This window comes from Pleurodeles waltl, chromosome 8 (assembly GCF_031143425.1).
Source record: "Pleurodeles waltl isolate 20211129_DDA chromosome 8, aPleWal1.hap1.20221129, whole genome shotgun sequence".
NCBI lineage: Eukaryota > Metazoa > Chordata > Amphibia > Caudata > Salamandridae > Pleurodeles > Pleurodeles waltl.
In genome coordinates, this window is record NC_090447.1 from 492,325,211 (window position 1) to 492,341,883 (window position 16,673).

Genomic DNA, 16,673 nt, shown 5'->3' on the forward strand with positions numbered 1-16,673 from the left:
AGGGAAGTCCAGGACAGGCATATCCCCAGGAGAGCCATCGTCCTCTGCAATGAGATATAGTACAATTAGTGTGTCTGAGGTTGTGGCATTTGTACGTGACGTGCCTGACTTCCTCTTAGTTGCACATTGTGATCTTGATTCCTGTTCATTGTTCTTGTCTTTAATATTAGCCTTCTCCCAGGCCTATGCCCCACCTGCATATCACATGTAGTATGGGCAGATTGGGGAATTGTCTGCGTCACATCCTCTAGGTGTAGGTTCTGCCCAAATTGTATGTTGCCAACTTATTGTACAGCTCAACCCTCCGTCTACTTTCATTCACATGTTGTGGCCTTGCCCTGGCTGTGGGTGTTCTGATGGCACTTTCACCACACTTAACAATCTGGAACTGCCCCAATCTCTGATATTTCACATCCAGCTATATGTTGCTGAGACCTAGCATATACTATGTATAGCATTGGCATGGCACACTACAGATGTCAGCATTGGTAGTGTGTAATGTTGATGTTGGGGAATGTGTGTTACATTAGATAGCACTGATGGTCCTAGCAGTGTTCCATTTATTCTTCTGACTGTGCGGGTGTATTTCACTAGCTGGTGACATATATCCTCCCCCTCAATGTTGTTGTCTGAGCAGTATAACAGTTGGGATGTTGCATGGTGTCATTGCAGCTATTGTGACCCAGGCACAGGGTGGACCCTGACATATGCAGCATGGGTATGACATTACTGCTGTGTACCTCATAATGTTTATGACAATGGCTGATGTTTGTACCGACTATGGACATTCACATTTGACAGGATTAGCACATTTTTATTGATTACAGGGGATTGATAATGTCTTCATCCTGAACCCTCTAATTTGGGTGTGTTTGTCTATTTGGCACATAACTGCCATTAGCTACTTTACCTGCACACACAGCAGAGGTGGTACTGACAACTGTTGTCAATGTTAAATTCCACTTGCGGATATGGCCTGAGACTGTTAATTGAGCCCTAGTTCATGTAGGGAGAATACCAGCTGTCGTGTGACAGCAGGCCAGTTTTACGTTGTACCCTACCCTTCTGGACTGGCTTTACCTTTCCAACATCATTGGCATGGCAGCATACCCCAATGCAAAGGTTGTTTGTGTAGTGTAGTACTGTGCCCCACGTTTCCTCTTAACATCCCATGCCCCGTGCCGTGCCCCTTTGCCCATTCCACTCCCTGAATATCATGACTTACATGCATTGTGTAGTAGGTATGTCCACCCCCCTGCTTATGGTTAACATTTGGGCAGTTTTGTTCCTAATGCCACTTACCCTGCATCTGTGTTCTTCTCCTGGTAGTCTGCGCTGTCCTGTCCTTGAATCCCTGTGACGATCTCCTCAGGGATGATGGCTGCCACCATCTCCTCCATGTGGTCCAGGGCCTCCTGCGGTGCTGGACTCCCACCTCCAGTCTTCAGTGCTGCCTTCATGTTCCTAGCCATCTTTTCCTTGGTCCTGCACTTGCAGTCATGCCAGCGTTTCTTGAACTCGATGACTGTTCTCCGTACTTCTGCCACACTGTTTACCTTGTCAACAATTTGTTGCCAAATTGCCTCTCTCCTACTAATTGGCAATTTAGAGGTGACAAAAAGTTGGTGCTGTTGTTTCGTCACCTCTTTCTCCAGGATTTCCTGCTCCTCTGTACTGAACCAACACTTCCTTTTCTTCTTCTCCCTCTCCTGGGTCTCGTGTGGGTCCTCCTGGATGGTTCCTGGTCTGTTGTCATTTTCCTGGGGTCTCTCAAAGCTTCTGGGTTCCATTTTGGCTCTTCTTTGCACATTTTGCTGTGCTTTCGCCACGTTAACATCATTTTTCTTTGCGGCGTGACACATTAATTTGAGTAAAAAAAAAAGATGACTCACACCAGTGGTTCGTTCCACCGAGCATCAAAGTATAAATTTGACACCTGAGTGGCGCAAAGAAATGGCGCAGTTTTGCATCAAAAAGTATAAATATGGGCCTAAGCCTGCGCAGTTGATACCTTGAAAGAAAAGGCATAAAAATGTAATTCAGACATTGTCATATCTACCTATCCACGGTATGGGTCAGCAAGCAGAATTAGTCTTCGTCATCAGTCAATCAGCAACGCATCAGGCTCTCATTCAGAGAGTATGAGCCCAATGACTGAATTTCAAATCTCTTCTTCTGAATATCGCAGTTCATAATGGAATAAGATCTAATCTATCTAGGCTTGAGGTTGTCTCTAGAATTGGTACCTCTGGATAAATTCTCTGTACCAGTGGTGGGTGCATCTGTGCTTGGACTACCGAAGTAGTCACTGCATTAGGAGTACTCTGCATTACCCCTTGTACCTGTCCATTATCTGTTTGTACTGGCCCCACTGTCCCTGACACTTAAGCTGGGGCAGTTGGAGCAGAACTAGTACTTGGACCCCCTTCATGTATCGCATATGGTGGAAGTTGGTCCCTCAATACCTGAGGAATAAGATCCTCAACATCTGAATCTTCTTCTTCCACATAAGTCTTTTTCTTCTTCTTACCCCCTGACGAACTCTTATCACTCTTGCTAGTATCCTCTTTCTCTTCTGACTTCAGGAAGAACCTAACACCTTGCAATGTCGTCATTCTCCACTTCTTCTGTTCCCAATCCCATCTTTCCTCTGCTTAAGACTTTTCTACCTTCCTTATTCTCCTCTGAATTTCATTTCTTGCTGCTGTCTTGCTATAAGCTCCCAAATCGCTTAATGCCTCCATCTGTTCTATTCTCGTAAGTGGCTTTGTCTCATATAATGTTATTCGCAACTGATCCATAATTCTCAAATTAAACGTTCCATGCACTGGAAACGTTAAAGCTTCCTGTTTCTCTGTCAATTTGCACCACTGCTTTAACCACAAACATAGTGCGAAACCTCCCTCCTCCATCACAATAAATGCCGGAGAATTTTCTGGTGGGGTCCGCTCCCCCACTGTCGCCTTGATGTAACTATTGCCCTTCATGGCACTCCTGAACGCTTTGAAAAACGTCATCTTTCTCTGTTGTATTTATTCGATTGAATAAGGAAATTACTTTTACTCCCAAGATTTCCTTCACTTGCTTTCTCAACCAATTGCCTCTTACGGATGGCTGCCAATCCGCTCGCGACTCTTCTCACTAACCAACCTATCCCAGCGCGGCTCACTCTGACGTCACACTCACACACTGCGGCTGACAAAGTCTTGCAGCTTGTCCTCCTAATCTTCAACTCACATGAAACTAATGCAAAGTATTGGGAGCACTAACCAAAAACCAATAACCAAAAACAAACCTGCTGGTTTACTACAGGAAGGTACACAATTGCTTCAGAGACCTTACAGATTTTCACTGATGGCTCTTTTCGGTCATGCAGCTATACCTCTTTCTCAGTCTCTCACATTTGCAAGTAATATTTGACCCGCAAATTTTTCTCTCAACTGATCAATGGGTCAGTCCTGGTGCACATAGGACTTGCCAAATCTCAGTCGAAATTTTCTCTTACTTACTTTAACTTACACACCGACTTGTTGACCACGCCCGATCAACCTACTAAACCAGATAGATTACAACATATAAGCAAGTGTTTCCTACACTTGTCAAAATACTCCTGAGTCTTACACCACGCATGGTCGGTACATCACCAACAACCAAGTGGACAATTTTTTAGCACAAAGCGCCACTCACATATGAAGTTCGACGACTTCCCTACTCTCATACTGTGGAGTACGCACACTCCTACTGACCCTCAACTGGAGTAAGCAGACTCCCTACTTCCCTCACATATATCACAGTTCACCTGCTGTCTGCATAAGCCTTTGCAAGCGCAACCTACCACTTTCACACCATCACAAAGACTCCGAGAACATACCCCACTTTACTAGCAGGATCCAGGATCTGGGAAAGTCAATTCTGGGCTTAAGGGGACATTATCTTTGTTACAATTCCCATTTCCGAAAACAAAATTAAAATCTCATAAAATGAATAACTAACACTAATTTAAACTACCACCCTAAGCATCAGTCACCACATAACTAGTTCTTCAAGGAAACTAACCATCAAGCTGCTACTAAAAACTGTTAGCACGCCTGGTCCTTAGTAAGTAAACTTACAAGGAGACGCATACAGGTTGATGAACCTTTAGATGCGCATGGAGTATCCTAGCCATGTAGTAATCGATGACCATCAATAATCAATATACAAAGGAAATGACCACTAAGAGAAACATTAATCATTAGTCAATAGTGCCAACAATACATGAATAACCACAACTCAATACACGTTGTAACAATTTTTATTTCCCTATTAGTTACAAGACTAATTCATGTGATTAATTCAAATTTTATTTAATCAACTCAAAATTAATTCATTAGTGACAACCAATAACATAACCTAATCAGAGCTTGAGAAAACATACGTTCTAATGCCTTAGCATAAACTAATAACCATGAATATGTTAACATGAGTTGCAGAGTTCAGCAAATCAATCCATCAATCATTTGTCACTGTAATATGACAACGTCTCAGAATAAGGACTCTACCTAACAAAGATTAGCATTAGCATGTGGGACTTCATCTAAAAACAGTTTAAAACATGAACTTTGAAAAATATCTAACTAGGAGAAAAACTATAACACAGTGCAGTTGGTACCTAGAAAGAAAAGGCACAACAAGTCAGGCATTCACATTGTCATAGCTACCTACCCACAGTATGGATCAGCAACAAAGTCAGTATTCATCTTCAGGTCATCAATCAATCAGCAATGCATTAGGCTCTCAAGAGCTTGAGCCCAATGACAGAATCTCACATTAATTTCAGCAAAAGGTCTCTCCCCGATCATCTGCCCCTAACATCTCCCCATCAGTTCTGAAGTTTTTCCCCTTTGTCACAACATTATGTTAAAGTTACCTAGCCTATCCCCCAAGTCCTAATTGGTCAATTAGTCACTATATTTGACGCTGCCCAATACATTCAGTTCTTCAAATATATGAATTTGAATATTACGCCATTCTCAGGGTGTCGATTGGTTCACTGTACGATGTCCTCATCATCCGGCTCATCAGGTATCAAAAAATGTGCTTCTTCTTCTCCAGTCAGTGTCTCTAGTTTTTGAGTCCTGGGAAAGTATATCTTGTCTGCTTTACACTAAATTGGATACATACACTAGTTCCTCATCTCCTGTCCTTCGGTTCAGTGCAGAACATTTTAGCTAAGCAGATTTTATTGACACGAGTAGTTCAGGGTCAATTCAACACATCAGCTTCTCTATTGAATGATTATTCAGCTTCTGCATGTAGCCTGGCAAAACTAGGCCACAACTTCAGCTAAGGTAGCTCTACAATATATTGTAAAACATATGTTATATCTCTTAATATGACATACTACTACATTATTATTGCGCATTTTCAACATTTTCACATATTTTTAGTCATTTTAGTATAATTTGTGAATTTTGGTAGCCACTCTCCGTGGGCACATTTTCAAACGTGCATATCATTCTTCTACATTATTTTTCTCTATAATTTATTATTATTATCTAAAATGCATAAACACTCATTAATAATTGTAATTAACGTATCTGCTTCAGCACTCCTTTTGCGTCAAGAACAGACTTACGCACAATCAGCACTACAAACAATATCCCACATATAAGTGCCAAACCAATGCTCATATATTTACAGCATCTAACATCCCTAACTTGCTCACCTACACTACCCATGATCTGTTAAGAATCAGAAAGCAGAAGTAACTTCAAAAAGTGCAGCAAAAAAAAAAAAATAGACAACTCTTCTTTCAGCAGTTCAATTTCACCTCCAGGAACCCTTCTCCTTGTCAAAATCGGTTAGCAGCTTTGTCAAAATCAGGTTTCAAATGTCAAATCAGATTACCAAATGTCTTATCCGGTTATCTCATCAGTCTGTTTTCTCAACAAAAATGTTTCTCAGATTGTTTCAACAATTCAGTTCATCAATCTTCTTCAAGTCACTTCAAAATACTGACTCAGAACGTCCCTATCAAAATAAAAAGACATAAACTTGTGTTACCATTCATTTGTAGTTGCATAGGCCCAATCAGGACCTGCGTATCTTCGACTTGCTATTCTCTTTCTTTTCAACTTTCGATCACCACTCAACTCTCCTTCGCTCAATTCCTCCTTTCTCGTAGTGTCTACTTCTTCCTCTATTGTTTGATCGATAATCACCTCTTTCTTTTTCTACACTTGCGAATTCTGACACTTATCTCCTTTATGTGTGCCTTCTGTTAGTATTCTCTTCAGGATTGGACTTGAACTCTTCTCTTTCTCTGTGGTGTTCTTTCTTGATGGACCAGCAATAGAATCAGGAGGAGTCAGATCACTTTGACTTTGATCCTGCTCAACTCCATCCCCTTCTCGGTCTGGCATGTGCTCTGTTTGTCTCACAGAATCGTCTGCTTCTGGGAGATCCCTTTCAGTACTTGACTCTCCTGCTGGTTCAGTTGCGATAGGTTCCTCTGTACCCTCCTGGAGGGTTTCACTTTTGTCTCGCACAGTGGCGATAGAACCGTCCTCAATGACCTCAGGTTCAGCATCAGTTCTTCCTTTCTCCTTTTCCGGTTCCGGTGCTATAATTTGTCTCACAGTTGTTGGTAATCTCAACAACGCTTGTTCCTGATCCAGTGAACATGCCACTTTCTTCGTGTGACTTGCGTGAATCCAGTTCGGAATTCTTGCACACTTCACAGCTGTCGTAGTCGTTAAGGTCACCTGGTAAGGTCCCAGTCACCGAGGCTCCAAATACATCTTGCGTACGTGCTTGCAGACAACAACCCAATCACCGGCCCTCAGGTTGTGCCCTGGATCGTGGATTGGCGGTAGCGTGGTGGCCTCCACCTGCTGAGAGAAAGAGCGAACCACATCAGCCAGACCTTTGCAGCAGTCCAACACCATATCATCTGTTATGTTGATAGGTGCATTGGCTGGAACTGCTGGCAACCTCATCACGCTGCCCATGACAATCTCGTGGGGTGACAATCCTGTTTTCCTTTCAGGTGTGTTTCTCATTGACATCAACACCAAAGGCAATGCATCTTGCCATTTCAGATTTGTGGCTGCACACATTTTTGCAATTCGTGACTTCAAGGTACCATTCATTTGCTCCACTATTCTTGATGCTTCAGGGTGGTAACTACAAAGCAAATTTTGCTCAATGTTCAGTGCTGCACACAACAGTTTAATACCTTCAATATTGAAGTGCGTTCCGCTATCTGATTCTAAAGAGATCTGAAATCCGAAATGGAGTATCAGTTCCCTAAGCAACAATTTTGCTACAGTAAGGCTATCATTTCTCCTAGTAGGGTACGCTTCAATCCAGTGACTAAAAATGCACACAATCACTAACACATATTTCAGACCTCCACATTCAGGCATCTCAATGAAATCCAATTGCATTCTGTTGAATGGACCTCCTGCTCTTCCAATGTGGCTCAAATTCACCACAATACCTTTCCCTGCATTTACTTGCTGACAAATGACACAACAATGACATACTGCTTCAGCTGCTTGGCTAAACTTGGGAATAAACCAGTCAATTTTGAACAGACGAACCATGGCATCTCTCCCAATGTGTGCCTGACCATGATAGTAGCTCTCCATCTAGGACAGCAAACTATTTGGCTAGACCATCTGACCTTCCTCGGAGACCCACAGCTCATCCTGTCTTTGAACACACTTCATTTTAATCGATTACCTTTTCTCCTCCTTGTCAACATTACTCTGCAAAGTTTTTAATTCTTCTAATGTATTGATCACCTTTAATGCAAAAGACGTACATGTTGTGTCTTCTTCAGACATCAATTCCCACTTATCTTTGAACGATATACAATTCAATGTGCAAAACCTTGCGACTTGATCCGCATATCAATTTCCCAAAGACATATTACAAGGCCTGATTACGACCTTGGCGGAGAGTATTACTTCATCACAAACGTGACAGATAACCAGCCCGCCGTTTTACAAGTTCCATAGATTATAATGGAACTTGTAATACGGCGGGCAGGATATCCGTCACATTTGTGACAGAGTATCGATTCCACCAAGGTCGTAATCAGGCCCATAGCTCTATGACTTTAGATGTGCACTGCATTTCACCACAGCAATTTCTTCAGGCAGTTGGATCGCATATAATAACTCCTTTATTCTCTCACCATTTCTCACTGGTGACCCGGTAGAGGTCAGAAAACCTCTCTGTGACCACAATTGACCAAAATCATGAACTATTCCAAATCCGTATTGGCTATCTTTATAGATAGTAACTCTCAATTGAGCAGAAACATGGCATGCCATAGTAAGAGCAACCAATTCCAAAACCTGAGCATTATATCCTCCTCAAAGCTGAGAATCTTCTAAGGTTCCTGTAATTGTGCACACTGCATGTCCTGCTCTGAATGTCCCCGTACTGTCTCTAAGACAAGAACCATTGAAAAAAACAATTTGGTCATTTTCTTCTAATCAGGTATCGTGAATATCTGGTCTCGGTTTCGTGCAGAACTCAGTTACTTCAAGACAATCATGTTCAACATCTTCCTCTTTTCATTTTCAGTAGCATTACTAGGAAGTAAAGTTGCTGGGTTCAGCACTGTACATCTTTTCAGAGTCACATTTGGAGCACCCAAAATGCACATCTCATATCTCGTCAGTCTGGCACCAGTCATGTATTGAGTTTTCGTCCTTGTCAGTAAAATCTCAATTGAGTGAGGGACCATTACAGTCAGGGGATATCCCATCACTACTCCCTCACACTGTGAAAGGCTCTGACCAACTGCGGCAACAGCTCCCAAACAACCCGGTAAGGCTGCTGCAAATGGGTCCAAGGTAGCTGAAAAATATGTTACTGGGCGATGAGCACCTCCATGGACCTGCATCAAGACAGACAATGAACATGCATCACGCTCATGACAAAACACTGTGAATAGCTTTGTGTGGTCAGACATACCCAGCACTGGAGCTCTGCACAAACTCTCTCTAAATTCAGTGAACACCTTCATCTGATCTTCATCTAATGCTATGAGGTCTGTGACATCTTTATGAGTTAGCTTCTGCAATGGTTTTGAGATTTCTGCAAAATTTGGAATCTATTGGCGACAATAACGCACCATTCCCAGAAACATCCAAACATCTCTGTGAAGTCGGGGGATTCATCTGCAATATCAATATGATTCTCTCTCTGGATATTTTCCCTGACCATTTCCCAATCTGGTGACCCAAGTACTTCACTACTTTCTGACAGTGCTGCAACTTCAATGGTGACATCTTATGACCAAACTTTCCCAAATGATTCAATAGGGCAATCAAGTCATACTTACACTCGTCCCTTGTCCTTGATGCGATCAACAAATCATCAATATACTGCACCAGAGTTGATTGATACGGTAATTCTAATGATTCCAAATTCTTTTTCAAGATCTGATTAAACAAGGACGGTGACTCTGTGTACCGTTGAGGAAGTCTACACCAGCAGAAGACACGATCTAGGAATTTGAAACGGAAAAGAAATTGACTCTCCTCATGAAGAGGCATAGAAAAGAATGCTTATGACAAATCAACCACTGTGAACCATTCTGCATCGCATGGAATCTGAAACATTATTGCAGCTGGGTTGGGCACCACAGGGCAACATTTGACCACAATGTCATTTATTTTTCTCAAGTCCTGAACAATTCGGCCTTTCCCGCATGGCTTCTTCAACCCCATTATCAGTGAATTACATCGGCTCTCAATATTTCTTTCAACACCTCCTGTTTCACAAAATCTGCAATTATCTGAGCCACCTTCATCAGTACATCTTGTGTCATATTATACTGGGGAAGCTGCGGAAACTCTGCATTTGGCTTTAATGTAACCTTAATCGGTTCCACTCCTTTGATTAAACCCACTGCTTTCCCAGTCAAGTCCCATATATTTTTTTGCACTGCTCCCTGCAAATCAAAATGCAACTCTTTTACTGTGAACATTGGGAAAAACGCAATCAAGGGATACTCCTCATTTATAGTCTAACACTCGGGCTCTGGAGCTGGATCTTCTTCATCATCGCTATTTGTCTGGATCTCAATTCCATCTGTTGAACAGGTAATCAGACACCTGGTCTTACACAACAAGTCGCTTCCCAGTAGAGATACTGGACTCGAGTCACAAACTACGAACTTATGCAGTCCCATGAAATTTGTAATCTCAACTTGCACTGGATCTGTAATCGGGTTTGTCAAATACTGATTCGCTACCCCTACAACCTGAACTGTTCGACCTGAAAGGGGGAAATTCGGAACTTCTGCACTTCTTACTGTAGAGCGCATAGCTCCTGTGTCCACCAAAACTGAGACTTTGTGACCCATCACCTTCCCTCTCACATAGGGTCCTCTCTGATCCACTTCTAAGGAGGCTGCAAGCACACATGGCTCTTCTTCCAAATTAGGATGCACCCAATCACCAATTAATTCATTCTCACTGTGTAAGAGGAATTGGTGTACTGCATTGCCACTCCTGTCTTATATTTGACCTTTGACCTGTTGAGTAAGCTTTAACTGTTGCTGGTCCATCGGGGCTTGAGGTATCTGCATTTGCTGTCTAGGTACCATGGAGACCTGCTGCTCCATCGGCTGCAACTGTGACACTTGTGCACAGGGCATTTGCACTTGTTGCATAGGCTGAAAATTCTGCATTTGATTCACATTATTCTGGAAGTTTGGATTAGGACCCCTTGATCTCGGTTCTCTCATAGTCTGAAATGCATTGACATCACTATTTTGCTGAACAACACCCTCCTGCACCATCGTCGGACACTCCTGCTTCCAGTGTCCCACAGCCCCACAGATGTGACAAGGCAATAACTTCTTCATTCCCTGCACATCACCCTGCACCACTACGGTGTTCAAATCCGGACCATGAATCATATTGCCTCTGCAACCTCTACCTCTCATTTGAGACTGGAACAGGACATTTCCCTGCTGTCATGGTATCTGTTGCACAAAGGTCCCTTGCACTCCTGTTTGAGCTACCTTAATCTGCATCACCATCGCCTTCTCTTTCAACTTTTTCTGCTTCAACTCAGTCTCGTCACTACAGTATTTTGCATATTGCAACACCTCATCAATCGGCTTTGCTTGCCAGCAAATCAAATGACTCTTAATCATCTGACCCATCTGAGGTCTCAGGGGGTCATTCTGACCCTGGCGGTCATGGACCGCCAGGGCCAACGACCGCGGAAGCACCGCCAACAGGCTGGCGGTGCTTCCTGCCAATTCTGACCGCAGCGGTAAAGCCGCGGTCAGAAAAGGGAAACCGGCGGTTTCCCGCCGGTTTTCCCCTGGCCATAGGAATCCTCCAGTTCCTGGCGGTTCTTACCGCCAGGAACAGGATGGCGGGAACGGGTGTCGTGGGGCCCCTGGGGGCCCCATAATGATTTTCAGTGTCTGCTTAGCAGACACTGAAAATCGCGACGGGTGCCACTGCACCCGTCGCACCCCAGCAACTCCGCCGGCTCCATTCGGAGCTGGCTTCATCGTTGCTGGGTCTTTCCCGCTGGGCGGGCGGGCGGCCTTTTGGCGGTCGCCCGCCCGCCCAGCGGGAAAGTCAGAATGACCGCCGCGGTCATTTGACCGCGGGGCGGTCTTCTGGCGGGGGAACTTTGGCGGGCGGCCTCCGCCGCCCGCCGAAGTTGGAATGACCCCCTCAGTCCTCCACAAACCTAAACACAAAATGCAATATGTCTTTAGGCTCAATTGCTACCTTGCCACTGTACCGCCAGGGCCAACGACCGCGGAAGCACCGCCAACAGGCTGGCGGTGCTTCCTGCCAATTCTGACTGCAGCGGTAAAGCCGCGGTCAGAAAACGGAAACCGGCGGTTTCTCGCCGGTTTTCCCCTGGCCATAGGAATCCTCCAGTTCCTGGCGGTTCTTACCACCAGGAACAGGATGGCGGGAAAGGGTGTTGTGGGGCCCCTGGGGGCCCCATAATGATTTTCAGTGTCTGCTTAGCAGACACTGAAAATCGCGACGGGTGAGACTGCACCCGTCGCACCCCAGCAACTCCGCCGGCTCCATTCGGAACTGGCTTCATCGTTGCTGGGTCTTTCCCGCTGGGCGGGCGGGCGGCCTTTTGGCGGTCGCCCGCCCTCCCAGCGGGAAAGTCAGAATGACCGCCGCGGTCATTTGACCGCGGTGCGGTCTTCTGGCGGGGGAACTTTGGCGGGCGGCTTCCGCCGCCCGCCGAAGTTGGAATGACCCCCTCAGTCCTCCACAAACCTAAACACAAAATGCAATATGTCTTTAGGCTCAATTGCTACCTTGCCACTGTACTCCTTAAAAAAACACCTTCAGCAACCTTTCATAGTACGCATGTATCGATTCCTTCACCTCCTGCACTGTCCAGTCAATTATCTGCCAATCAATATTTTTGGGCAAAATCCTCATCTTCAAGAACTCAATCACCACATAGTCATATTTCATTACCTCAGGTGATGGTACACCCGTTTTCCTATCCCTTTCTGGTTCACTTGTCGGCCAGTCTATGACTCTCTTACATTCGACCCACAAATCCGCTGGAACCACTATCTCCAATAATGTATTCAAATCTTCATTTCGAGAGCTTCACAAATCTGTCTATCTGCTGGTACCATTCTACAGAATCTCATTTCCTTTTATCCTTCTTCTTGGCCCATCTGCCTTTCCACTTTTCTAATGCTCCCCAAACCTGAGCACTCTGCAGTAATTCCTTGAGGAGCACCTTCATTCCAGCTGACCTCATGTATTCAAAATCCTTTGCCTCAAAATCCAATCTGTAGCTTCTTTTCAGATGCTTCGTTTTTTCAATTTCTATGTCATGTTTCTCTGCCAAGTCTGCCATTCTCTGATGTACCTTGCTCACTTCTCTTGTTCATTCGCTTCTGTGCTTAGTCTTGCAAAATTGATCTGCTCTTCACTCTTGGAAGCATTCTGTGGGGTATTCAGCTTGTCCAACCATTCGGTCAGCTGCTGAGCTGTTAGTCCCTGTAACAAAATGTTACTCGCATTCATTAGTGGCACTTGCTGTACCACTGCACTTGTTGCCTGTGGTGTCAATATTTTCAGGCTCTGACCTGCACTAAGGCCACCTACAGTATCTGGAAGTGCAATGAGTGGACTAAGATCTAACAATGTTCTTGACACATTAAAAGTCTGGCCCATAGAAGAGACTACCTGCCCTTGTTCAATTGGTCCCCTCCTCACTAAACTCTGAGACATCTCTCCTTGCTCATTGACATCTGGTTTCTTCTGCGCAAATAATGGTACCGCTGGACCAACAGTAATTGGCAGCGATATTGCATCTTGGGATGCTCTAGCCCCTGAACATTGTGGGAGAGTAACTCCCATGCTCTGCTTCACAATTGGTGTCAAGTCCAACTGTGTCCCTATCATGGGTGAAAACCTCAGCCTCCCCTGTGGCTGTACCTGGGGCAACAAAATCGGAGTAGACTCTTTCTGAACCAACAGTGGTCTTGGAACTAATTGCTCTGAAGGTACCACTAAGTTCGAAGTCATCTCTAAGACGGGCACATAGGGATAAATTCTCTGAATGGGTGGCAGATGCATCTGCGCTTGAACTACTGGAGAAGTCAACACATTAGGTCCTTGCACCGCACCCTGTGTCTAGCTAGTATTAACCTGTACCCGACTATCTGTCCTCATTACCGGTGCCAGGGCTATTGGATCAGTACTAGTACTCGGGCCATCATCATGCACCTCACACAGTGGTGATCGATCTCTCAATATCTGCGTGATAAGGTCCTCAGTATCAGAATCCTCCTCCACTTTGGAAGACTTTCTTGCTTCCTTACTTTCAGACGGACCCTTATCTGACTTTGTAGTCGATTTCTTTCCTTCTGTCTCATCTTCCTGCGTAATTGCTGGAAACAACTTAACATCCTGTAAAGTCACTGCTCTCCATTTCTTCTTCTCTCTATCCTATCTTGCCTCTGCTAGTGACTTCTCTACCTTTCTCACTCTCCGCTCAAATTTCATTTGCTGTTGCTGTCTGGCTACCATTTCCCAAACTGCTAATGCCTCAAACTGTGCTGGTCTCGGAAGTGGCTTTGATTCACATAGTGACATCCGCAGTTGCTCCAAAATTCTCAAATTGAACGTCCCATTCTCGGAAAACGCTAAGCTCCCTTTTCTCGCTGTCAACAAGCACCACTGCTTCAACCAAAGACATGGCGCGACACCTCGCTCATCCATTACAATGTATGCCAGAGTATTGTCTGGCCGTGTAGGCTCATCTACGCTCGCTTTAATGTAAGTATGGCACTCCTTAATGGCTTGAAAAACTTCATAATTTCTACTTTTGTGTATTCAAATTTAGATCAGGAAATTACTTTTACTCCCTAGATACCTTTCACCCACGTTCTCAAACAATTGCCTCTCACGGACGGCTACCAATCTGTGCGTGACCCTTCCCTCAAACCGACCTATCCCAGTGTGGCTCCAGTGACGTCACACTCACACACACTGCGTCTGACAAAGTCTTGCGGCTAGTCCTCCTAAACTCCAATTCACTCAACTAATGCAAATCATTGTGAGCACTAACCAAAATCCAATAACCAAACATAAATCTGCTTGTTTACTACAGGAAGGTAACACAACCGCTTCAGAAACCTTACGGATTTTCACTGATGGCCCTTTCGCTCATGTAGCTATTCATCCTTCTTGGTCTCCCAGATTCGCAAACAAAATTCGACCCACAAATTTTACTCTCAACAGATCAATGGGTCTGTCCTGGTGCACATAAAACTCGCCAAATCTCAGTTTAAATTTTCTCTCGCTCACTTAACGAATACACCGACTTGTTGACCACGCCCGATCAACCTACTAAACCAAACAGATTACAACATATAACCAAGGGGGTTATTACAACTTTGGAGGAGGTGTTAATCCGTCCCAAAAGTGACGGTAAAGAGACGGATATACCACCAGCCGTATTACGAGTTCCATAGGATCTAATGGACTCGTAATACGGCTGGTGGTATATCCGTCACTTTACTGTCACTTTTGTGACGGATTAACACCTCCTCCAAAGTTGTAATAACCCCCCAAGTGTCTTATAAACTTTTTCAATATACTGCGGAGTCTTACACCATGTAGGGTCCGTACATCAACAACCATGTGGACACTTTTTATGCACAAAGCTCCACATACATATGAAGTTCAATGACTTCCCTACTCTCATACTGCAGAGTACGCACACTCCTACTTGTGTACAGTTTACTTTACTCGACCATAGGTCCTAAAAGTTACACATTAAATCGTACAAAGAGGGTGCGTTTGTTCCATACAGTCATGGGCCATGGCCTACTATGGTCCACCATTATTCCCAATACATAACTTAACATTTAGATATCAAGGTTTCTAAGACGTCTGCTTCATAATGTTAGAATAATACAAATATTTAAAAGCTCGTAAACAATATGAGGTGGTTTCAGATTCAAATACCCCAGGTGATACCATCATCAGGATAGATGCAAACTATCCGACCCAAGATTTGAAAATTTAAAGTGCTAGGTTGATATTACCTAATAATACGGTTTCTTGATAATTTAGATTGCATACTTTGACATGGAAAGCCTGCTCCCGGCACAATCATATAGGCAAATTTAGGCACTGTCAAGTCATTAAAAACACAAGCACAGTGTAATAAAAACTTATATAATGAAATGGATATCGGATTCATGTTAAAATGGCACGAATACCAGACAAATGCATAAAAATAACTCTTTGTGGCTAACACTAGTGATAAAATAGCAGAAACACAGGATGATTACCCACATATTTGTCTGAAAAAAATCTATTCCAAAGCCCTGTCCAAACCACATGGTCAATAATTCATCATCATCGTCATCATCAACTTTGTTTGATCAATGGCCATAAAAACACATAAAACAAGATAATAAATAATTCTTAAGTGAATAAATAAATGCACATCTATAAATAGGTGTAGAAACATTAAAACAATAACTTAAATTGCACATATGACTCTAGAACTTATCTATATAAGAGATGAGACCTTAAATTACTTTTTGGAGATGGCATCGTATGCACCAAGCTGTTGCTAAGTACTTGCTTACTGAAAGAATTACGTCGGCTGAGTTATGGCTTTTTAGAACCCGTAGAGCCAAAGAGCATTTCTTAAATCCCAAGTCCCTGCAAATATTGCGGATCCATTTTAATCGCGGAATCGCATAGGTTGGGCAAAAGAACATGAAATGCTCGATGGTTTCGAAAGTACTGCCACAGGCAGGGCATATATCGGGAAGATTAATCGACCCCCACCTATGAATCAATGACATCAGGGGCAGAGAGCCAAAATGAAACCTTGCATATAGGCTCTTGCCCTGCAAATCCGGTATAACATCCAAATAGGATTCAAACTTTGGGGACCATTTAAAATCAATGAAGGAATTAGTTAAGCGGCCGTGGGATTTGTGGGTTATGTAGTTGTCCTTAACATAAGACCAATAGGTTAACTTTAAAACGTTTTTATGCCGTCTCTCTAATTTATGGGGATTTTCCCAATAATCACCCAGACCCAATAGCCGAAGCCAATGGGCCACGTGGCGAATCCAGGGTAGAGTATTAGCGTTCTGGCATTTCAATAGATCAAGTAAT